This window comes from Cynocephalus volans, chromosome 12 (assembly GCF_027409185.1).
Source record: "Cynocephalus volans isolate mCynVol1 chromosome 12, mCynVol1.pri, whole genome shotgun sequence".
Lineage (NCBI taxonomy): Eukaryota > Metazoa > Chordata > Mammalia > Dermoptera > Cynocephalidae > Cynocephalus > Cynocephalus volans.
Window position 1 is genome coordinate 97953778 of NC_084471.1, and position 26091 is coordinate 97979868.

General features: G+C 35.0%; 1 protein-coding gene and 1 pseudogene across 3 annotated transcripts in view; one reads left to right on the plus strand and one right to left on the minus strand.

The window, feature by feature from the left end:
• The window catches only part of ATF7IP (activating transcription factor 7 interacting protein), a 119749-nt gene extending 98798 nt beyond the window's left edge, over nt 1–20951 (minus strand). For all 3 annotated transcript variants that reach the window (XM_063075026.1, XM_063075027.1, XM_063075023.1), the window contains exon 1: nt 20837–20951. The gene's annotated coding sequence lies outside the window, so the exon portion shown is untranslated. The remainder of the gene's footprint in view (nt 1–20836) is intronic.
• On the plus strand, nt 1–24747 carry LOC134391765 (DNA replication complex GINS protein PSF2-like; annotated as a pseudogene).
• The last annotated feature ends 1344 nt before the right edge of the window (nt 24748–26091 follow it).

Consider the following 26091-nt stretch of genomic DNA (forward strand, 5'->3'; position numbering starts at 1 on the left):
ATGGAACGACCTGGTCAATATCAGAAAAAGGTGACCAAAAGAGGATTCAAATCCAGTTTTGGATTCTTCATCAATGCTCCTTCCACTACCCCAACATTTCCTTTAGAGGCTTATGCTAATGAGTGGTTTACAAAAAAGGGTAAACGGGCAGGACAAAAAAAGAAGTGACAGAATATCATGAAACCTCAATTATACAGCTCCCAGATTTATTAGGGCCTCAATTATCCAGCATAATAGTTAACCTGGAATTCAGCAGAGAAAATTTGAAAACTCTCACTAACACCAAAAGTAATAATCCCAGTGAGGTCTAGTTTTTACTCACAGTTCCAAAAATGCAACACGGCAGTAAAAGGATTAGCAATAATGTCCTAAGTAACTACAGGGTGTTAGTGTTTCCCTATGTACAAGTATTTTAAAAATGTGTATTAATCTTATGGAGGATGGGGGTAAATTTTATAGTCAGCAATAGAAGGCAAAAAGAGTGGATCACTAAAATTCCCCTAAGGTCCCACTCTAAAGACCAACATAAATTACTCAATAATTTCAACCTCATCAGTTTTTCTCCAGCATTTAAGAGTACCAAACTAAGTAGCTGGCTTGCATTATACAAAATTTTTTTAAATACACATATTTTAAACACTAGAATCTCCTGCCCTTGCATGCCCTCCCCCACACCAAGACAGTGAGCTGCTCATACTACAATTGGCATGAAAATAAGAGTGATTAAGGACACAGATTTTTGTTTTTTGTTTGCTAAAAGATGACCAGTAAGGGGATCTTAACCCTTGGATTGGTGTTGTCAGCACCACGCTCAGCCAGTGAGTGAACCGGCCATTGCTATATAGGATCCGAATCCATGGCCTTGGTGTTATAAGCACCGCACTCTCCCGAGTGAGCCACAGGCCAGCCCAGGACACAGTTTTTGATGAAGGACATTCACATTCCTATGTCATACTCACTCCAGAGCATAACCTTACTAAAAGGAATAATGGATAGACTCTCTCACATATACTGAATTATTTTTTAGGGGTAAGCTCATATGACTAGATGATTTACATAAATTAATGTTCAGATTATAGGAGTCCACATCACATAAGATAGTCCTAACAACTTTGCAATGTACTAACAAAAGTGAAATAAACACACTAAAGCTGTTGATGTAACTGAGATAAATAATGACCCCAGAATGTATTTCAGGCCACTGAATAAGTAAACACTGATTAAGTTAGGAAAATAATTATATTATTTAAATGATTATATTATTTAAATTATTATTTAAATAATAATAACTAAGAACTAGTATAAACATAAGTTTGTGACAAGACAGCAATTTTAAACTGTTAGGTCATATCGATATACATCTTACACTCCACCTTCATGAAAATCCAGGAAGAATATGAAGAAGATACATTCTAGAATAACTTTCAACAAATTCCAGTGCCTTAGAGACCGAGGTTCTACAAATAAGTGAACTAGATCTAGATACTAATATAAGATTATAATTGTCACAATAGCCTAATGTTCTCATTTTATTAAGTACACTTATGACAAGTAAAGTAAAATCACAAAATCAGCACACAAAAATAAAATACCACTTTTTTTTATATATTGGGGTCCTCCATAAGAGTTTAATTTGCAAAAAAGTTGATATTTTTAGAAAGCTGCCCTATTCAGAAAGTTCAGAACTTACAGTTCTATGTCATATTAGTCAGGGATATATTCATAATACTCTACTAACAAAACCAGAATGTACTATAACACTTAGAAAAAATTTAATAAGTACTGCAATTTAAGCACTAGTGCTTAAAGTATATCTGTTCTGCTATCTAAAATATTATGTGAATAAGAATTTCACTCTCTCACCTTTCAGGGTAACTATGGATTTATACTATCTCAATAAACATTTCTACTTCAGAACAATGTTAAGTAAGCTTTTTGAAAATTCTGAAACTATATTTACAAAGGCACTGAGTTATATATTACTTTTAAATATACCACAGGTTTAAACTAAGACTAAAGTGGATAATTAACATCACTTTACTAAAACGCTGAGTTTTTACTTCAGCTCTGTTAGCATTAGAATACATTCGACATAAAGAAAAAGAGTGTCCAGGCCTAGATGTGAACTTATTTCTAAATTCAAGACCTGAATCTGAATGCCAATTTAAGCAAAAGTAACTCGAACAAAAAAGTGAAGCACCATTTAAAATGTGAAAGAGTTGTATACCAGGAGAAGGCAGCATGATGAGAAAGAATTGGGATCCCTAATTTTAAAAAGGACTTTGTTATAAAATTTCTATAACTATGATTTGCATGGAGAATTACCAGTCTTCCCAGAAAGCTTCCAAACAATATCTGACAAAAACTCAGAAAAATCAAACTCTTCATGCAAAACAGGTCTTATTTATGGATTCACTTAAAAAAAAATCAATTTAGATAATATATTGTTTTAATTTCTACAAATAAATGTCAAACAAACTAAAATATCCAATGTAAAAGGAATATTAAGTTAATTAGGACCAGAAAAGCACTACAACGGTGATCAAATATTCTGTCAATGACAGAATATAAAATGGGAGAGAAATTACAGGAATTTAACCTTTGACCTCACCATCCTATGTACCGTTTCCATAATAGAGACTTAAAGGTTCTAGCAAACATTTCAACTTTTTAGCAAGCAAGGTCTAAGTTCACCTCCCTACATAAACTCAGTTAAATTCAAATTTTTTTTTTTTTTAAATTAGAATGTTTAAAGATAAAAAGTAATTGGTTCTTACCTTTAGTCCTGATGCATGTGACAAATCTCCTCACTGGCATACTTGCTGCCTAAGCAACTACAAAGACTAGGTTAGCAGCCATTTTGAGACAGCTGCACAGTCTCAGTTGCACGGAAGTGTAATTAAGATGGCTGCAATGTGCACTCAAGAACTGACAGTGAAAACTCTGCTATGAATCAAACGAAGCCCCTCCTACTTTGTCAGCCTGCAGGAAAATGAACACAGACAACAGCTAATGCATATACTGCAACAAACAATGCAGCTACTCAGGACACAGAAAAAGAAAACAGAAGGCAGCAAGCCAGTTTTGTAACATAATGCCTGTGAATCCCGACTTGCAATGCAGACTTTGGGTACATCCAGATCCCAGACAACTTAAAAGTCCAGGCCACATATTAACAGTTACAGAGATAGAGCCAAATCACACAGCAAACATCAGGGAATTCACTTGAAAGAAAGCCTCCATTTCAGTCCAGAAAAAAAAAAGTCAAAACCTGCTCAAGGCCTTTTTCTTTCTTTCTTTTTTTTTTTTTTTTTTTTACCTTTTATAGTACTTTTATCATGAAAAAAGTAATTTTATAATTTCAATAAACTTAAGTTGTTTAAATCTTTACAGTCATTTGATAAAGTTAATTTCAATTTATAGAAGGCTAATTAAAGATTTTCCCCACAGAAGCTAAGCCCCAAAGTGCTCAAATCTAGCAGACTGCTTAAAGCTTACAATCAAATTGTTGAATCTTAACAGAGCCTGTAGAACTAAGACAGCAACAAAGCTTAATTTGAGTAATCTGCCATGAAAATAAAAAGAATTTCTTCTCTTCGTAGTCCACATGGTCACACACACTCACATCCCCAGGTGAGTGTTTGGTCCCAGGGCAAATTACATTTCATACCCTGCCAGAGACTTCCCAACATTTTGATACAAGGGAAAAGCAAATAAAAATAATGTAGACACTCTGGGAAAAAAAATAGGGAGCACAAAAAGGTAAAACTCAGTCTTATCCCAACAAATTTGTCTTGACAATAACAAAGCCATCAAGAGAAGGAAAAGACAAAAGCACAGAAAGAACCTGTTTGCTCAACAGTTCACATCTGTGATGGAATCCACGTTTACTTTCTCTCTTCCTTGGTATACCTCCCAAAAATTTAGCTATTCTGTAATACCTTGTCTCTATCCATCACTAAATGTAGGTATTTATGAAAACTTTTTAAGGGTGTATGGAGGTAGTAGGAATATAGCTAAGAGGAGGGTAGTCCCATAAGTTGATAATTGTTCGAGCTGAATGATGGGCACACGGGGTTCAATATTTCATTCTATTTCTGTATATATTTGAAATTTTCCATAATAAAAGTTTTTGTAATTATTCAGCTTTAAAAGTTCCTTATTAGTAAAATAAAAAATTAAATTAAATTTAAATTTAAAAAATAAACAAATAAAAGTTCCTTATTTTCCATGAGGCAAACTGGATAATTTATGTAAAAACTGCTTTAAATACTGTATTAGAAAAAAAGAAGTTACACTTGATCCAAGCCATATTAAATCCTCAAAAATATAACTGTGATTCTCCGAAGGTAGCTCAAGCAAAGTCTATTCATTAAAAGATGTCAGTAAACTGGGAATGACTGGAACAGAATAGACATTTCTGTAGCACTAGAACAGAATGTAAGTTTAATTGAGTGGAGGTGGTTTACAAAGAGCCAAAACATTTAGAGCTGCCTGATGACCAGCTTCTGACATTTTGGAAACAATTTTTGGAAGGTGATCCACAGAGATTTAAATTATGTAACACACGCTCAAATGCATGATATCCCCTGCCCCCTTTAAGCCTCCCTTGTCAAATACCTTCCCAATGTAAACCCGGACTACTTTTTTCTTAGTCTAGCCAGGGAAAACTGCTGGCTACTAATAGTAGCTATAAGAGCTACTTTTCACTTAATTTTGATTTCAAAATAAGAGACATAATCTAAGTTCCATCATTGCACCCTTCCTCTTCCAACTACTACAATTATACCACCAATTCCCTAGATTTTCTCTACTATTCCAAGGCACCTAAGTCAAATCAATACAAACACTGATTGCCTAACTTAATGAAGGGGCTTTGGGAGACAAAGGAGTAGAGAGACATACTAATATGGATCCAGTCTTCAGATAAGTTGTATGCATATATGCATTACTTTAATTCTCCCACTAACCCTAAAAGTAGGTTTTATCTCCAGTTCCTGATATGAAACAGGATGAGATTAAATAACTTCACTAAATTAATAAGAGCTAAAATACAACCCAAACTACACTCAGCCCAGCCCACAGAACTTCATTCACACCCCCCTTCACACATTGGTTCTGTTTCTGTGTCTGATGAAAACATTTTATAGGAAGGGAAAATAAGTAGACTATTACATCAAGTGATACCAGTGCCAACACCTTTCACTCTCCACCCCAAAGAAATTATCCTAGTTCCCCTGATAAATTCTATTCATGATTCAACCTAAATTAGCTTATCACTGACAATCCTTTCCTTACTCTTTCTCCTTACTATGCCCATCCCCCAAACCAAGTGCAACTGATCTCTCAAGATCTTTTGTGCACATTATCATTACACTTACCACATTTCATTACATATATCTTTATATACGTAATCTTTATATAAAGTCAGAAATTGCATCTTAATCCATTTTTCATTCTCTTCCATAGCATGAAACAAAGTATTTGCTCAGTAGATGGTGCTATGATTTGAATATCCCCACAAGCTCATGTGGAAGATTGATCTCCAATGTGGCAATGTTGAAAGGTGGGGTCTTCAGCGGGTGATTGGATCATGAAGGCCCAGCCCTCACGAATAGATTAATCCATTAATAGTTAATGGATTAACACATTACCATCAGTTGGAACGGTGGCTTTATAAGGAAGGCTCATGAAAACACTTTTGTCATTCTTGCCATGTGATATTCTGCATCACCAGGGGACTCTGTAGGAAGTCCCCACCAAGGAGGCCCTCACCAAATGTGCCCCCTGGACCTTGGACTTTCCAGCCTCCAAAACTGTAAGAAATAGATTTTGTTTCTTTATAAATTACACAGTTTCAGGTGTTCCATTATTAGTGTCAGAAAATGGACTAATACAGATAGTGAGCTGAAATTAATTCCCAGTGTTTTTGTTTCTACCCCAAAAATCTCAGAAAATTCTATCTTTAAAGAACCTTCATTTTTAGGTTATCAACTCTTTATTTTCTAGGAAGAAGAAGTCAATTAATAAGGCAACTAAGTTTTTAGTCTTGGCCTAAACACATCCGCACTTCAGAATCCAAGATGAAAAAAATACCTTTTGTAGAGCACTTTTCAGTTTTTAGAGTGTTTTTATAGGCGCTACACAGGAGCTACTATGTGCATAGAAGAGCTGAACACGAAGAAGTCTATAGAAAACCACTGAACATAAGAGAACAATTTATTTTTAAATTTTATTGATAGTACTAAGAAAGTAGAATTCAGCTTGACTGTATAATTCCACAGATTACAAGAAATTTGTTTCAAATGGGGTCATTTGTAATGAGCCCCATCATCATTTATTTGCAAAAGTATACATATGTGGAAATAATTTCTAATGTTAGGTAAACACTTCAATGATTATCCAATGTTTTATCTCTTCCTAATTAAAAACTAGCACTTTCACAAACTTTTTTCATTTCACTCTTACCATGACCATGTAAAATAAGAGTGCTATAATCTTCAATTTTTATGACCAGAGAATGTAATCATTGGCCATGAGTTACACAAGAAATAATGAAAAAGAATTAAAAAGAATTAACTCTAGTCAACTACATTTTTTATATATCACACTATTAGAAAACTTTGCATATGCAAACTATTGAAAATTCCATAGACCCTAAAAAGTTTCACTGTATTCAGGAGAAAGTAAATACGCATTTCAATTAGTTAAGACATTTTCATTACACAAATTATTATTATCAAATTATACATATTAAAAAGGGAAAAGGAACATTAGAAGGATAATTAGATGATAAACTGAAGCTACCTAATTTCATTCCCTCAAATCCCTCTAACACTACAGTAAAACTATTTTTTAAGGTAAAAATCCTCCATAACTGGGAGAAAAGTAAGAGATAATAATAACTACAAAGATTTGGGAAGCTGGAAATAAGCAGGACCAATGATAACTAACTTATCAGTCCCTGAAACACCATATTCCAATCTGCAGTGGTGACAAATTAAAATCCAGTCTGATTTACACTGCAGAAACCTCAAAAGATATGGGAAATAGAATAACCAAGCACCTTTGGAAATTGGGGTAAAGGGAACAAAGAGTATGATAATCTGGTTTTAAAAAGGCAATACTAGAGAAAGCTGTTTGAGAAGCAGTATGATACTCTACAGATACCCTTACCAACCACATTCCAATGAATACCCACTCTCCCCAACCCTAGCCAAAGTCTGAAGACAATGTCCACAGTTAAAAACGAGAATACCATACCAAAAAGAGAGAGGCTGAGGGCTAACTGCAGAAACCCTTAGTCCTCTTCCTCCATTAATCTCCCAGAATGCTCGCAATCAGACCTTTATTCACCACGTATGAAAATGGAAGACTATTGACTGGGGGTATCTGACCAGCACAAGACATAAGACCTAGGGTCCTGTGGGTGCTCCCCAAAAATGGCCCAGCCAGATCAACCCAATGGAGAAGTTCAAAACTACTAAATTTAGATATTCCAGTCAACTTAGTAATTTTCCACATCGCATTATGCAGTCAACCTAAGAAGATAAAGGCAACTGAGAATAGTCTCTAACATAGAAGACCAAAAAAACAGAAAAGAAAAAAAGAAAATACACAAAGCAATAAGACTATGCAGTAAGAAGAAAACTTCAAAAGAACATTAATAAATGGTCATCCCTTGGTATACAATGGGGATTGGTTCCAGGATCCAACGCAGATAACAAAGTCCATGGATGCTCAAATCCCTAATACATAATGGCATAGCAATTGCATATAACCTACTCATATCCTCCCATAAAATTTAAAGCATCTCTAGATTATTTGTAATACCTAATACAATGTAAATACTATACAAATAGTTGTTATACTGTATTGTTTTTTATTTGTATTTTTTTATTGTTGTAATGTTATTTTATTTTATTTTTTTTTTGCAAATATTTCTGATCTGCAGTTGGTTGAATCTGTGGATGTGGAACAGCTGGATATAAAGGGCTGACTATACACAAAAAACAAAAGTTGTTGCATTACTGAGTCAAGAAAAGAATACTACAGGCAAGGAATGAAAAGTAGAAATTAAAAACATGATAGAAAAATTAAAAACTCAACAGAAGAACTGGATGTTAAAGTTGAAGAAATCTACCTGAGCAAAAAAATGAAGTTGCAAATAGGAAAAAAATATATAACTGGAGTATCATCCAAAAATTCAAATTGGAATGACAGAATGGCAAAAGAAAGATATTGTATTAGTCCACTTCTGATGCTTATAACAGGATACCTTAAACTGGGTAATTTAAAAAGAAATGAAATATATTTCTTACAATTTTGGAGACTGGGAAGTTCAGCATCTATGGAACACATCTGGCAAGGGCCTTCTTCTTGGTAACAGCACTCCACAGCAAGGCAAGGTATCACATGGTGAGAGAATGGGCTGAGCAAGAGAGCTAACCTTCTCACTTGCTCTTCTTTGAAAGCCATCAGAACTACATCCATTACTCCATGAATGGATCAATCCATTCATGAAGGCACAATTCTCACAATCTAATCATCTCTTAAAGGCTCCATCTTTCAAATATCATAATTGGATTTACCACCCTCTTAAGTGGGGGTCAAGCTTATAATACATGAACTTTTGAGGAACACATTTAACCTACAGTAAACATCACCAATGAAATCATTTAAGAAAACTTTCTGAATTGAAGGGCAAGAGTTGCCAGATCAAAAGAGCTCAGTGAATGCCTGCAAACAGTAATAAACAAACCCATACCAAGGCATGTTACAGTGAAATTTCAAAACACTGAAGGCTGTTATTAAACAGATTCTACAAGCTTCCATTGAAGAAGAACACCAGAAATAAGAATGACTTCAGGCTTCTCAGAAATAATAATAGAAACGAGAAGATGATGGAGCAGTGTCTTTAAAATTCTGAAGGAAAATTATTTCAACCTAGAGTTCTATACCCAGCCAAACTATCAGTCAAGCATAAAAATACAGAATGACATTTTCAGACGCACATGGTCTTAAAAAAATATACCTCCCATGCATCCTTACTCCAAAAGCTACATGAGAATGTAGTCATCCTCCCCTCAAAGACAGAATAAGTTAATAAAAAGACATAGCATATGGAAAACAAGGGTCCTAGAAGAAGTGTGAAGGAAATCCCCACAATGGTGAATAAAATTCTAAGGATAACCTTATATACAAGATATGAAGAGGTCCTAGGTCAGACTAGAAGCAATGAGACTCAAGAAAAAACATGAGCCAAGATCCTTGCTACCACTGTACCTGAGGACGTGTGTGTCTGCTAAATTAAGTCTTCTAAATAAACATCAAAAGACCCTTGGTAAAGAACTGTACCAAATCATCTTAACTATTACTATTACGTGGAAGAGACTCACGAATGTAAGCATCTGGTATAAAGCTGACATCACCCTCATGAATCAACATGCATCATAAGTGTATTAAGGGAATGAGTCAGGATTTCCATGATTCTGTTAATGCAGACAACTCTGTGAAAGTAGAATACTTAACCCAAGATCAGAAAAACAAAAATTACCTACACCTAAATGAACTGATTTAATTGTGATTAATATTTTGTTTTTAATGGTCATAAGAGAAAAACTCTTCTTACTCTATTTCTAACCCTCAATTTAAGATATACTTTGTACAAATAGTAATTTAAATAATATCTTGATCCAATACCCTCAGAATTCAGGGAGGAAAAATATCTTAATATAGACTATAAGCTAATAAACCACCAGAAACATTTTTTAAATGATTCCGTAGAAAAATACTGAGTATATTGATTGGCCTTGTCCAGAAACTGCTTTGAACAATGATTAAATATTGTATATAGTATCATAACTTCTTTTTACTTTTTATGAATCTGTTTACATAGTTTCAATAAAAATCTGTTTTCCTTCCTACCAGGACAGAACTTGAAAAATCTAATTTGTAACCATGATCACACCATAAATATGACATTTAAAAACATTCTCTTAATTAGGTATGACAGGGAACAAGACAAGGACTGCATCTCAAATGTAGAAATGACGCCTACTAAAGTCTTCACAGGAAATCAATTTAGTATCTGTTCCATAGCTTATGAATTCAAAACTTTGAAGAGAATAAAGAATTTTACTTCCTGACAGACCAGGAGCATTGACAAACATGGGAATCTTTTCAGAGAACCATGATATCCTACAGTAAATAGGTATTGGAGATAAAAACCTATTGACATAAATCAGATGACTCTTGGTTCCTGATCGTGAAGACAAATTGATAAACAAATTAATAAATAATAACACTTTACAAAACATCTAGACAGAAGTTAACTCTTAAACCTTATATCAAATGGATAGTTTTATTACATGGATAATAGGGAGGTCTTTCTATATTAACCAACACTTCATTGGAACTATGTAAATTAAATGGTCACATAAAACATCAAAATAAAGATACAGATTCAGAAAATCACTGAAAAAATTTATATGGCCAAATCTGTGCCTTAAGAGGTAGGAGCTTTATCACAAGGAAGGGTCATAGAAAAAAGAATGACATTTTGCTTTGCCTTAATTTTGAGAAAGCATGTTAAGCAAGTTCCACAGCTAGAGGGAAAAGGGGAAGGAGAGAGAGCGAGGGGCAGTACTTTGCAATCAGAGTTTTTTTTTAAAGGGGTGGAGGGCGTAATCCTGTGTGGCTCTAGTTCCCAAAACAAACAACTTCATCCCTAACTTTGGCAATGATGACAATCTAAAAAACTGTGACAAACCTTGCAGATACGATAATTAATGCAAGAAAATGGCTGCTTTCTCAGTATAAAGAGGTTTACTGTAAATTTAGTGAACTTGATAATTTTGTGGGTTTTGTTCCTTTAAATATGTTTTGGTTTTTTTTATTTAATGAGTCAGACTAAAACTGGTCTCCCTCAGAAAACTTTGCTAGTAAACAACTTTTCTAGATGTTTGTTTTCCTAACTAGTAAGTAGTATTATCAAATCTACTTTTCTAAATTACTTTTTAAGTGCATTTAAATTCTAGCTCCAGAAATCAAGAATATAATTTTCTATAAATCTCCCTTCACTACAGAACTCCCTGCACATAGCTGCCTCTTAGTATAATATTCATGAATGACTAACTGATTAACCAACTGATTGAAACTAGAGAAATGTGTCAGGCATAAATGTTAAGCATTTTCTATATCTAATCTCATTTAACCCTCATAACAACATTACCAAGTAAGCTGTAACCCCATTTTAAAGACAAGCATACTGCTGGGAGACACTAATTGCTTAGGCCCCGATACAAAACTACTATTCTTTCCACTTCACCATATTACTGTTTTTCGGAAAATCCTTTGCCTTTACTTTTATTTTTTCTTTCTTCCTTTGTTTTTTATCGTCCAACTTTTAAATCATTTAAAGTAAGTTTGGTGGGGAAGGAAGAGAATTATACAAACTTAATACACAAAATAATTGTATCATTTCATCTTTTCCACAAACCCTTATTAATATGTATACATACGTTTTTCAGTCATATTTTATTAATAGGCAAGCAATAGTGTTTCCTTGTTTCTTAATTGTCTTCTGGTTTTTTTTCTTCTATTTCTTAATGAATGATATTAAGGATATTTTCCCAAAAATTGATTTACTATTTATAATTTTTCATATGTAAAGTGCCATTCAAATCTTCTGACAATTTATCCAGTGGATGCTTGCCATTTAAGTAACTTACATGTTTGATTTTTTTTTTTTTATAAAAAGTTTTGACATCTGTGAATTATAAGTTAAATGAATGAAAGGAATTAGGATATCTTACTCTCTTTCTTTGTACTTTCACCCAACACAGAGGGATTCTATTCTTTCAATTAGCACATATTTATTGAATATTAAGGTAGACACAGTGGAAATCAATCTTTTACTTTTAATAGTGGTCTTATACCTAATATTAAAGAATTTTCGTTCAAAATGTGACATTTGTCACACAACCATAAACATAAAAGTGGAAAGAAATGAATGCCTTTAAAAGAGATACAGAGTAGAGCAATGAGAAATTAGAGAACTTCTAGTTGAGAATAACAATATCCTCTACTAGGCATTTTATGTATGTACCAAGGCAGCAATGATTCTTATTTACAGAAGTTAAGCATTTGTATCAGAGAGCTATTTAGAGTTCTCCTAACATAATACCTTCTTTCTCACCTATGAGATTTTGAACACGCCACTTATTCTCTTTACTAGTAATATCTTTCTAATTCATCCCTTAAATTACAACTCCTCTAGGAAGACTTCCTTGATGTCACCCCCAATAGAGTCCCACTTTCTGTGCCCTATACAAATATCTATTGTTTTACTTATCATATTCTACAGAAAGCTACTTTTATTTACTTATGAATCAGGTAAGTTTTGCCCATATGCAGAGAATTTACAACCACTATCTTTTCACCTGTGTATATTGTAAGGACCTTAAAAAGCACATTTACCATCTTGAAAAGTGTACTTTACACACAGAGAAAAAATAGGATAATGCAAACAACTCATCTAAAATAAGCAATTCAAAAACTGTCGCTCAATTTAACTACAGTTCTTCTTCCTCTTAAATTAAGGAAATTAACTTGCAAGTTTCAAAAATACTACACTGAGTTTTAAAAATTAAAAATTCCAACTCTTGCAAAACTAAATATCATTTAATGTTTTCAAAAGCAAGTAGAGAAAGGAAGAATTCTACTAAATAGGATAAATATTTATTACACTAGGACCTCAGCCATAAATCATGAATACAAAGCTTCAAAAATATAATTTCAAAGGAAGAAATACAAAAGTTATGTTATAATTGGACCTAACTCTTAAAACAGGGAACCAGTTTTCATTACCAAATTATAAATTACATTGAAAGACCACTTCTCCAGCTTCCCTATGTAGCAGAAAATGTTAGTTGTTCACTAATAACCATTTCTCCCTTTCTTTTATAAAATTATCTAATTTCAGCTGAACACAATTGTCCAGTTAGACACATTTCCCAGCCTTCTTTTTCTAGCTAAATACGTTCCAATGACTAAGTTATCATCCATAAAACATGAGTCAAAGTGATATACGCCACTTCCATATCACGCTCTCAAAAGAGTGAACACACATTCCCATTGCCCTTTCTATCCCTGGCTAGTAGAACTGTAGAATAATCATGTTCAACCTAGAGACGGAAGCCATATGTTAAGACTAAGCCAGCTATAAACCCTAAACAGTCTTATGCTCTCACTCTGTAGTATGTGAGAAATAAACATCAATGTGTGTGTGTGTGTGTGTGTGTGTGTGTGTGGTGTGTGTGTGTGGTGTGTGTGGTGTGTGTGGGGGGGGGGGGGGGCCAGTGCAGAGATCTGAATCCGTGACCTTGGGGTAATAAAGCTGCACTCTAACCAACTGAGCAGTTATAACTGGCCAGCCCCTAATCATCTTTAAATAATAGTAATGGAGTCTCTTACAGCAGCTTAGCCTTTACTCCAATTAAATTCACTTCTGACAACATTCACCACCTAAAAGGAAATAAAAGAAGTAAAGTTCAAAAGTGGTCCCTCTTTTCCTTTCCATGCTTTTGTCCATTTCTTCCATTTCTTAAGACAGTCTATCTAATATGGGTAACAGGGCAGATAAACTCCTAATGCTCCAAAGCCTTAGCTGGTAATGAGTTGTAGCAATCAAGTCATTCATTATGGTTCCATCAAACTCTTCTTCTCCTGGTCCTCAAACAGTAGATTCCCTTCCCATCTTATCGGTTTACCTTTCTACAAAATGGAAGGCATTATCGTTGAGAACTACTGACCCAAGGAGAGATCCTATCATGGCTTTGATATTTCTGAGAATCACTACTCTAACATACAACTCAAATTTCTTATTAGAATGTAAAAGTGCCATGGAGTTTTGGAAACATTATTCCTAGGTATCCACCCAAAACAATAGTTCCCCGAAGTGCGCAGGGCTATAAAAACAAAGAAATAGAAAAAAAGATCATACAGTAAGACATTATGACAGTACTACTGCACATTGCCATCATACAAAAGGACCCTCTTCAGCAAACTACAGGGTATATAGCTAGTCATTCCCAGTTATTAGATAGAAAATAACACAAAATATTGTATTTTGAGCAATGAAAAATTGCAGACATGAATAAATGAATGTTTCTGATGACAAAGTTAGTAAGTCACCTTCATTTCCCAGATTTTCATGTTTATATAGGTCCAATTATAAAGACTCTTGGGAAAGCACTACAACTGTACCCTTAGGCCTCTCAAATGCTTTTGAAAGGTAGCCAAGAAGATGTCTAAGTCATTCTCTTAAAGGCTCAAAAATCCAACTAGTCAAAATTCAAAACTGAAAACATTCACATTATATAAACAAACATTAGTAACCCTGGTCCACTCATTCTTAAAAAACTGAAAATGCTCCCCAGCATTCATACTCTGTCTCCAATACAAAATGGTTTCCACCATGCAACTTGAAGTATATATAAACAAAGTTTAATTTTGTGGAATTCACATCTGTGTTTTGAACAGACTAAAATGCCAACAGAGAGAAGAAACAAACAAACAAAAAATAAAACATAAAAATATAAAAGAAAATGCCAAGAGAAACCCCTGGTTTACTCTGTGGATGGCAGGGTAACCTGAGAAAGAACACTGCAAAATAATTTTTAAACAGTCTTGGGTTTTCTAATGAAACATAAGAAGGTCAAATGATCAAGAATTTTAATGCATAGATAATTTCTAAGTACTTTAGGGAGTGACTCCCCAGAGCTAATTAATGATATTTTGGTGATCTACTGTTTAAATACTGTTAAAACATCCCCTAATTTTTACCTATAATATTTCTCACAACTAGGAACTCAAAGTCAGGAACTTTATCCTCAAACTTCTTTCTTCATGTGACTCCCTAGAAAAATTAGGTATGCCAATGTATATTAGGCTGGCCGGTAGTTCAGTCTGTCAGAACATGGCCTTATAACACCAAGGTCAAGGGTTCGGTTCCCCACACCAGCCAACTGTCAAAAAATAAAAAGAAAAAAAGAAAAAATACATATATGTAAAAGATATATATATAAATTTTCCAGAGACCTCAAACTTTAAAAACAAATTATAATACAACTCTTTCTAAACTAAATCATATACTACTTTGCCTTCTCGAATAGGTTAAACATAACTGGATATTCTCTATTATTCAGAATCATTAATAAGATAATCAATCACCACAATGAACATGCTATAAATACTGATTTGGCTCTGGGAATAGTGATTCCCTAGCTAAATAACCTCATAACTTAATTTATAAATTCTTATTTCTAACACTTGAAATATGACCTTCGTTCACTATCAAGATGCTAGCCATCATTTCTTGCCCCTACCCATATGCATTCTTCTAGTAGCACTTCGCCTGTCCCTAATTTGATACTTCTCAACTGTTATAGCTCGAGAAACGAAGTTTTGTATCATAATTCACCAAACAAGGAAAAGTTCTCGACTAAGGGCAAAGGTCACACAAAAAAGTAAAATATCCCAACTTCTGTAAGCAGATTTGCTTGAGAAAAGAACCAAAGGCAGGAATTTTTCATTAAAAAAGATAAAGTGCTTAAGAAAAAGCTAATATCTTAACATTTAATATCTATTTCCTAGATTTATTTTCATAAAGCATATTTTACCACCTGAGTTCTATCTTTATTTCCTTGATTTCTTTTCATGCGTCAACTAATTTTCAAGTTTAACTAGTTCAATAAAAATGATATCTTGGTTTTCGTGTCCATTTACCAATTCCTCTTTCTCCCCTCCCACTCCCCCCTCCCCCCCATCAACATCATATCTGTTCATTTGACTTAACAAGTTCAAGGAATTGCTGTGATTGCTGTGTCTTCTTCCCCACCCCCACCCTCACCATTTGTTTGCACATTTACTTATTTTTAGCTCCCATGAATAGGTGACAACATGTTGTATTTCTTTCTCTGCCTTACTTATTTCACTTACACTGTATATTGATAAATTAAAAAAAAAAAAGAAAGAAAGAAAAAGAGGGCAGAGATCAGATCATGTTAAGTGTTCTTATTACAATAACAAAATGAAATAAAATAAATCGGAAAAAAAATGATATCTTGGCAACAACCTGATTCTTTCCTGTACCCACCATAAAAAAGATAAAAAGTAGAACTACAACTGAAATACACCACTATTAACCAAGATAACATTTTTCACTGAAATCAGCATAATGAGATTTAATAAAGAATAAATTTATACTATAACTAGGGAAACACCCTTATGAGAAAATATAATAATTTAATGCTACCAAGGAAACTAAAATGAAAGATTTTTAACCTTCTTATGAGATTACTCTCCATCCTGTCCAGAAATGGAATCAGATGACTTTTCAAAATTCTTCCACTTTAAAAAAAAATTATGTGTTAAAGAAAGATTTTGGTTTCAATTATTATCCAACTCTTTATTTTGCAACCTATTTTTCCCACTTCTGACTTCATACTGGCACTACTTTCATGCACCATGTCTTAAAAGAGATTAAAAACAGAAATGTAGTCCTATATACTCTCCTAACTCATCCCTACTAACATTATACCAGCACCAGGGAACCAGTAAAATAATATTTTATTGAAAAATCATAGTTATTACGAATTTTCCCAGAGTTCCTAAAAACAGCACATTTTGGTAATTTATAGGAAGTGAATCATATTCGTCAATAAAGAAAAACAAATAGTATAAAGATATAAATTCACCTCAATTTAGGTTTAATGCAATTCTAAACAAAACCATTATTTGGCTTTTCTTTCTTTAATTTAACCAAATGAATCTAAAGTTCATCTGCAAGAACAAACAAGGTTAACCATGAAAACTGTACAAAGGAATTTTGAATGGGTATTGCATTCATTTATATAGGGTATAGCACTACTGCAAATAAAACAAGGCACTACAGCTGTAAGAATAATGCCCAGACCCAGTGGTTGTTAACCTGTTTTTAGTTTATATTACATATCCCTTCAAAAAGCTACCGAAAGGTATAATTTTTCCCCAGAAAAATGCATATACGCACATTCACATAAAATTGTGCACATTGAGGGATCCATGGAACACTTTAAAATTATCTACAGAACCACTAGGTCAATGGACCCCAAGATAGTTATCCCTAGTAAATGAGCCAGGATTGTTTGCTCAAACCTAGCACATAAGTTACAATCAAAAGAAGCAACCAAAGCAATGAGAAAAGATGACGGCCAACATAAAATTCTAAGAAAACCAGATACTTGGAAAAAATGTAAACAAGCAGCTTACCGTTACACACAATATATCAAAAATACATCTATATGCCCATATAGACTAAAATGTATCTTTAAAGAGTTCATTAAAACTTCCGAAAAAGGTTGGCTGGTTAGTTCAGTTGGTTAGAGCATGGTGTTATAACACCAATGTCAAGTGTTCAGATCCCAGGACCAGACAGCTGCGACAAAAAAATAAAAACTTCCAGAAAAAAAAAAAATGCAGTTCCAGAAAAAATAAACAAAATAAATGAATATTTAATTCATCTCAGAACAAGTAATATTTTCTAGGCAGAGAAGCCCTGGAAGAAATCACAAGGAAAAAAGGCAGTACATTTCACTACATAAAAGTGTAAAACTTCTGAACATATAAAACCATAAACAATGTAAAAAATAATAAACTAAAAAAATCACTGCAACAAATAAGAAAAGCTGAGGGCTAATATCTGTAAAGAGCTGTTACTAACAAATTAGAAAAACATTAACACCCACAATAGAAAAATAAACCAAAAAACCTCAAATGGCTAATTCACAGAAAATGAGAAAATGCATATATAAAACATTAACAAATTCAACCTTACTAGTCATGGGGGGGTGGTAATGAGCTAGCATTTTTCACCCACTTATTTGATGGTGATATGGGACATGCTAAGACTTTTATCAGTTTTGCAAATTACTTTAAAAACTCTTTAAAACATAATTTCAAAGAAATATTCTGAGATATAGCCCATGCCTCGTGTACAAGGATGTTCACTGTAGCATGATTTATAACAGAGAAATGAACAACAAGCAAAATGGTCAACAAAAAAGAAAGGTTTAATAAGTCACTGTAAATTCTTACTGGAGATAGTAATATGTAGCCATTTAAAAACGTGTTTGAAAAGAATATTTAATAATTTGGGATATTTTCGCCAAACAGTATTATGTAACCATTAAAAAACATATTCTAGAAGAATTACTAAATGGGCAAATATCCACAATATAATACTAAGTTAAAAGAGCAAAAGAGCAAGAATGAAATGACAGTCCCAATGAAAAACTAATTGAGAAACAGATCAATAAACATTTACAGATTAATCAACTGTGGAAAACTGAAGTCATACAAATCACCAAAACATTTAGAATGCTTATTTCAAAATGTTGCTAATCAATTTTCAACATTTTCAAAATGTTCTAAACAAATAAGTTGAAACTATTTAGATATATTTATCACATATTCAAATCATAATTTTGAAAAAATACAATTTTAATAACTTATGGCTTAAATCATTCAAACCTGTTTTTTCTAACTAAATTTTGTTTAAAATTTATAAAATTACAAAGATTTTAAATAACTTCAGTAACTTAATATTCACTTATAGATGCTGTGCATGTGTCAAAATTTTGTGGCATCATAACCACCAAACTAAAATTTCAGAATACAAGTATGGTTGTTATTGATAGAGCACTAATGAACAAATAGTTGCTATTTACACAATTCATTCATCTTAGGAAGTTTATCAAACTATGTTTGCCTTCTAAGAAACATGATGGCAAAACTGTCCTATCAATATTTACATATGTTATATATGTAATGTGTATAATAATAACATATATTATTATGTTCTTCAGTATTTTCAAGTGCTTCATAAGACCATCAATATTAATCTAAGAAGCAATCATCTGCATATTCAAATGAAACCATAAGCTTAAATATATAAATCAAATTATTTCCTTTTTCTGGAAGTGCAAAGTGTACCATTCCCCAAGATCAAAGTTCTTTTAACTTAAATACATATATGTATACACATACATACACACAGACATAGAAAATACAGCATATTTTCACAACTCTAAAATACCTGAAATAGGTTGGGGGGGTGGAGGGAGTGCCAGATAACCATTCCATAAGAATAAAAGGGACAAAATTACAGAACTGCCCTTTAAATATATTTCTGTGTAGAAGACCTCAGAGGTCCAGGAATTACTACATCAGGACAAATTAAGGATCTATTGCAAAAAAATAGAATCTTTCCTATAACTTCATTTTATCTCATACGTGACATCATTTAAAAATCCACCAACCAAAAGAATTTCTTTCAATTACATCAACTTTATACTTAATAACAACATTTGCTTCACTCAATAAAAATGTCCTTAAACTAATCAAGATTATAAAGCAATAGCCTGTCTTCATTTGACAGTAGACTGATTCAAACTTACATGTTATATAACCAACCGAGAAACCTATTGTTGTACATATTAATCACAGATGAAGTTTATGGAAACCATTTACAAGTTTCCAGCCTAGCAAGAAACTACTTGCACAATGGGAGAATCATATCAAATTTTACATAACTTCCTCCAGATTTGTTATATAAGATTTAAATATAGTGACACTACCACTTTAAACTAAAATAATCAGTAGCATACTTATAATTACCTTCTTTTAGAAACTAAAACCAGAGGAACACTTAACAATTAAAAAATGAAACACAATTGTTCCTCATACCCATGTATATGGTACAGTGTTTAAAAAAAAATCAGATTTTTTTTATTGATGGGTCACTTGATTTCTTCGTAAAGGCCTCTGTGTAACTGGTATAACTGGGAGTTCTCTGTAGAATTCACTACCTAAAAACTTTACTAAGAATGATATATTACATACCATTGCAAACAAAAATGCTGAGAAAAGGAGTTAATTTTAAAAGGGTAATTATCTACCTGAAGCAGTAATGGACAAGTGATCAAAAGGACTGAAAACATGTAAAATTCAAATGCTCAGAAACACACAAACTAATTAAAATTAAAACTTCAATGACTTAGGATCAAGTATTTTTTAAAACAATAATATCCAAGGAGATAATTTCATTTTAAATTACATTATATGTTCTTCCACTGTCCCTCCCCCCAATATTTCCAAAACTAAAATTGTTTTCATTTTGTAAACATTCTACACAACAGAACCGGCTAAAATAGGGTTAAAATGTATTTGCAGATATACACTTCAAATAAATGCACTTCCCGTGAGGACACCACTAGGTGCTGGTCTTTATCTCCCCACATATTAAAGCCTGAATCCAGCACTACCCTAAAAGAGAAGTTATAATCAAGAACCTCAAGACATAATCATTTTTACAGAAGATTAAGTGCACATTTTAAAAAAGAATCAGGGGAAGAGAAGAGCTTGAGGTCGGTATAGGAGTAGAACATATAAGAAATGTTTTTCTTGAAAACTGTGAGAATTTGAAGGTAGCAAAATGAAACCCCTTAAGAAGAAGGGAAATTAAATCTAGAACCCAAATGGCGTCCAACAAGAACATTAGATCTTGAAAATGAATATTGCGCTTGCGCAGCCACCGCCCAGCCCGCTGCACAGCTGCAGCTAGAGCCCTACCCCGCAAGATCACGTGCTCCCATGCAGCGCCCGCCCGCAGCTCCACAAACGCGCAGGCGCAAACACGACTCCCGCAGCCGCCATAATGCGGTCTTCGCTCTTCAGAAATACAATAGTAATTTAAGAAAATGTGGTTATAACAGCCCCTAGGATTCGCATATACCTTTCGGGGCGGGAGATGAGGGAGGGGGAACCAAGTTCCTTCCTACAGAGCCGTCCCGCGCAGCCGTCCCCACCGCTGCCTCCTCAGTCTCGCGCACTTCAGTCGCCGCGGCGCCGCTGCCACCGCCGCCTCCGCAGATTCAAAAACAAACCCGCTTCTCCCTTGCACGCGCCGAGGCCGTTATGCAAATTAATGGAGGCGGGGCTTAGTGGTCGTAATATATACCACGCCCACTGCGCTATCAGCCAATGAGCTCACGTACTAGTCATTCCCCATGCAAATCTCCTGGTTTTTTATTTGAATGAGGGACATTGGCCCCGCCTCCTGCGTGGAATAGAGAAAGTCTGAGGTGGTGGCGCTGCGCCTCTTGGTTGCAGTGTGAAGGTGTGTTTTGAGTGGAGCTTCCACAGTCAGGGAGTAGTCCTTTGTGAGCGCCCTCTATGAGGCTTGGAAAAGAAGAAATGAAATAAGTAGGTGAGAGTTAAAGAGCAGAAGGAAAAATTTTCAAAAAAGACAGGAGTATGTCCATGTATTCATTTATTTTTAAAATTCACAAAACGTACTTTGAACTGTATTAATAAGAAGGGCATGAAGAAAACACATCTTTTCTTTCAGTTGTTGTATAAAAGAGCAAGCACCTCCATTTGTACCCTCCCACTAGAGGTTGTACCCACCCCATTTAATTTTATGTTGAGAGTCATCCCTTAATGAAGTCCATAGGACATAGTGGAGAAGTCGCCACCCTACTGGTTGGGAAGTCTGGGGCTGTTTCCTGAAATGTGTGTTACTCAGTTTCCTCATCTCTAAAATGGGGATAATGACTGTAGTTCAACTCGGTTGAAAGAACTAAATGATAGAATAAACGTAAATGTGTTTTGCAAAGCAGGAAGAGCCTGAAAACTATTAGATCATAAGGTTTGGTTTTTGTTTTTTATGTAATTTGTCCCTTAAATTAATGTATTTAATATTTATTTAACGATCACTGTGTTCCACAGCTATGTTTAGGTGCCTGTCCTCAAGAAATCTATACTCCGTGAAGAAGACAGAAAAGTAAACAGGAAATTTTTGTAAGTACAGTAATAAGAAATTAACAAAGAGTCATTAATACTTATTTTCATACCTTGGGCCTTTCAATTTACTTGAAATATAGGATGACTTTTGGGAGTATCACCTAATCCAGACTTGGAGAATCAGAAAAGCCTTCCTAGAAGAGATCATCTTTAATATAAGAACTGATTTAATAAATTTCTTGCCTAAAAGCTGGACTTGATTGTGAGAACAATGAGGAATCACTTAAAAGGTTCTAAGTCAGGAAAAAACACAGTTAGGTTTGTGTTTGCTTAAAGCTAAACTTTGTGAAGTAGTTAGCACAGAACATAGTACAAAGGTGCTCAATAAATTATACATGTTTAATTATAATTATTTATTATAATTTATTTAGTACATAGATGCTCGATTTTAAGTAAATGCTCAATAAGTTACAAATATTAATATTGATATTAAAAGTTCCACTGTATAAGAATAAGATAAATGGGAAGAATAATAGAGTCTATTAAGTTTGTTTGTATGTCTTCTATAAACAAAGAGGAACCATCTTCACAATGGTCTATTCTCAAAGGGAAAGGGAAAAATAATTCAACAGTAACCCACTGATTTATCAATTTTCTTCAGTATGTTCAAATGCTAGACTTGCCTCCCAGAGACTCCAACAAGACAGTTTTATTGGATTTGAATCTCCCCAAATATCTTCAACCACATATTTACAATCTCTTCAGCCACACTACATGCTGGTTAATCTAACCAATTATTGGTTGATTCATTCAACAAGTACAATATTTATAATGTACTCACACACTGTTCTTGGCACTGAAGATACCCAGAAGAAATGACACTGCCTCTAATGGGGAGTCATATATACAGATAAACATTATGAGATCATTAATATCATGGAGATATGTATTAAGTATAACAGAAATATAAAACAAGAGGACCTAAATTTTCCTTATAGTGTGTGAGAAAAGTTCACAAAGGTGGTGATACTTGACCTGACTCATGATGTAGAACATAAAGTGACTGTCAGACCACAAGAGAAAGAGAATTCAAGTTAGATTTTAAAAAATGCAAAGACACTGAAGAATAAAAAAGGCTTGACGTCTCTTTCTTGGTAGATGGCATTCAGAATATTTATCAAACCCTATGGCACCAGGCACTGTTCAATCAAAAAGGAAGGAAGCAGGCTTCAGACCTCCCCATATCAGCCAGCCACCAAAAAAAAAAAAAAAAAAAGAAAGAAAGAAAGAAGAAAAGAAGCAGGCTTAATGACCCCCTACTTTGTTGGATGTTAACCCTTTTGTTGTAGGATTTTGAAGAGGTCCAGAGGTTTCTTAGCTAGGGACTGAGGCAGACTGGTTAGTAGGCGGGATGTTCGGGGGTGGGGCAGCTAGTCAGTACAGAAATAGCTCCATACTTTATCCACCATTATGGCCTTATTGGCATATACAAGGAGAATATCATTCTTCTAGGAAAAAATGCTGGAGTAAAGCAGAATCATAGAACCTCTCTCACAGAAAAAAAAAAACAAAAAAACTAAAAATAAATATAAATCAATAAATTTCCGTTGTAGCAATTGAACAAGAAAACCGAACGTTTGAAAAACAGCATAAACTCAAAAAAGGAACAGCTCAAGAGAAAAACTGAAGTTTCTAAGTACGATAAGAGAAAGTATAATCTAATGCTTTTAGGCTCTGAAGACTTGCTGCCTGCACTGGAATCCTGGATCTGCTTCTGACTTGCTTAGTGCTCTGAAATTCTCTATGTAAATGCTTCCCAGCCTATAAAATGGACCTGAAAAAAATAGCCCCAATCTCGTAAGGTTATTACGAAGATTAAATTATGGTAAAATACTTAGGGCAGTACTGGATATGTGGTAATACCTCAGTAAGGATTAGCTAAGAGTCATCATGCTTGTAGGATGGTAGCAGTATTAGTACTTGTAGGACTAGTAACAATACAGAGGTAGCTCAGCTTGAATAATTTCTGACTGCATTTCCCACACTTCCATTAAAAAATACAACCACAATCCGGTAATTATTTTTATTTTTAGGCGGCTGACAGGTAGAACAACCTGATAATTTTTATGATTGGCCTCCAATTTGCAGTGAGGCTTACTGAAGTGTTGAGCTGGCAAACCTGAGAAAAGTCCAGAAACAGCTCTGAGGAACCAGGAAGCTGACTTCCGGCCGGAGCGAGCCCCGCGCTGTGGCGGGAAAGCGGCGGCCGCCCGGCCTCCTTCGGGACGCTGAGGGGCCTGAGGAGACGGCGAGTCCTGCGCCAGCCGCTCGCGCCCCCGTGGGCACGTCGGAGGTGGGCTTTCTGGCCAAGAAGGCGCTGGTTACCATTATCCCTAAATTAAGTCTAGACACGATCTACCTCATGGCGGGGGAGGGGCCAGGGGACCTTTTAACGCTGATTTACCAGTGGAAGTACCTCTGTGGTTGACAATTAACCTGAAATAAAGACAGAAGTGTCGGTTGCTCCCTCCAGAGTGGATGGACATAAAAAATTGGAGGAAATGAGGGATCATGAATGAAAGGAAGAAACTTTTAGCCCAGTGCCTCGCCCTTACTGCATGGAACTTAACCGAACTCCTATTAAATCATGCTTCAGACAACATCCTCAAAGCAGATGAAATCTGGACTCTGATCAAGGAAATGTGGGACACCCGCAGAGCCACACTCCAGGGGTCTGCTGACAGCTCTGTGAGACAGGAGGAGGTACATGCCAAACTGGATAACTTGACCTTGATGGAGATCAACACCAGCAGGGTTTTCCTCACACAGGCGTTCAGTCACATGCGCAAACTGGGCACAAACCTCCAGCCCTCTGAGAATGCCCAGTCTGGGGACTTCTAGAGAAAGGCCTGTGATCTGTTAGGGTCTGATGTCTGTTGTGAGGAGACTTGCTGAGTGCTCAGGGCATGACAGAGGTTCTGGAGTTCTAGAAACAATTTCAAATGTATGAAAAACATGTAGTGGTTCAAGGACTGGATTCATAACCTTGGAGAAGCAACAAGTTTGTGATTAGTCTTTAAAACTCAGCTCCCTGGAACATTCTTCAATTCCACATCTCTTTCTAAAGCCGGCTTTCTTCTTTTATGGGGAGAAAAAAGCTTTAGACAGATAAGTTATTCCTACCAGAGCCTTAGGTGTCCTGCACGAAACCGTTACACATGGAGGATGTTCAGTGACTATTAAGTGTAGATACAGTAGGAAGGGTGATGTGGCTGAGGGCTCATTTTTCTTCTTGATCCTGATCACTTGGGCTAAATTTAGAATTCCTATGGAAGTTGCTCACACAGGATGGCAGATGGAACGGCTAGTGATGCTGACCTAAGACTTGACCCACAATAAAAATGGAATCAACTAAATCTGGGGAAAAAAAAAAAAAACAGAAAGTGTGCTAATCGAAATTCTAAGGTAACGCCCCATGATCTGTTCGCCCATTGGTGTTCACATTCTGTATAATCCTCTCCCCTGAGTATGGGCAGAACCTGTGACTTGCTTTGAGTCAATAGAATGTGGCAAAAGTGAATTAATTTTGCTGACGTAATTAAGATCCTAAATAAATTGCTTTTAGGTTAACTAAAGGAGATTACTTGAGTGGACCTGAATTAATCTGGTGAAAGCTCTTTAACAAGGAACTAGACTCTGCCTGATGAGAGAGATTTTCCTTGCTGGCTTGATAAGGAAAGAAGCCGTGCTGAAGAAGCCTACAACATGTAGTGGAAAGGTACTACAGGAGGCCTATAGGCACTTTGGGTAACTTCTAGGACCTGAAAGCAGGCTCCAGAAGACAGCCAGCAGAAAAGCTAGGCCCCTTGTCAGATTGTCATGAGGAAATAAACTCTGCCAATGAACTGAAGGAGTTTGGAAGCAGATTATTTACCAAGCCCTCAGATGAAAATACAACCGAGCTAACACCTTGATTGCAGCCTTTGTGAGATCCTAAGCAGAGGATACAGCCAAGTCAGGCCCAAAATCCTGACTCACAGGAACTTTGAGATAGTAAATGTGTATTGTTTTGTTACTAAGTTTGTAGCAATTTGTTACTCAGTAATAGAAGACTGTTGTTGGGAAAATAGAACGGTTTGGTCAGGGCCCTTGCCTCCAGTCCAGTTGGGTATGGTTTTAGCCGACCCTTTGTAAGCAAATTGTGTGTGTGTGTGTGTGTGTGTGTATGTGTGTGTGTGTGTGTGT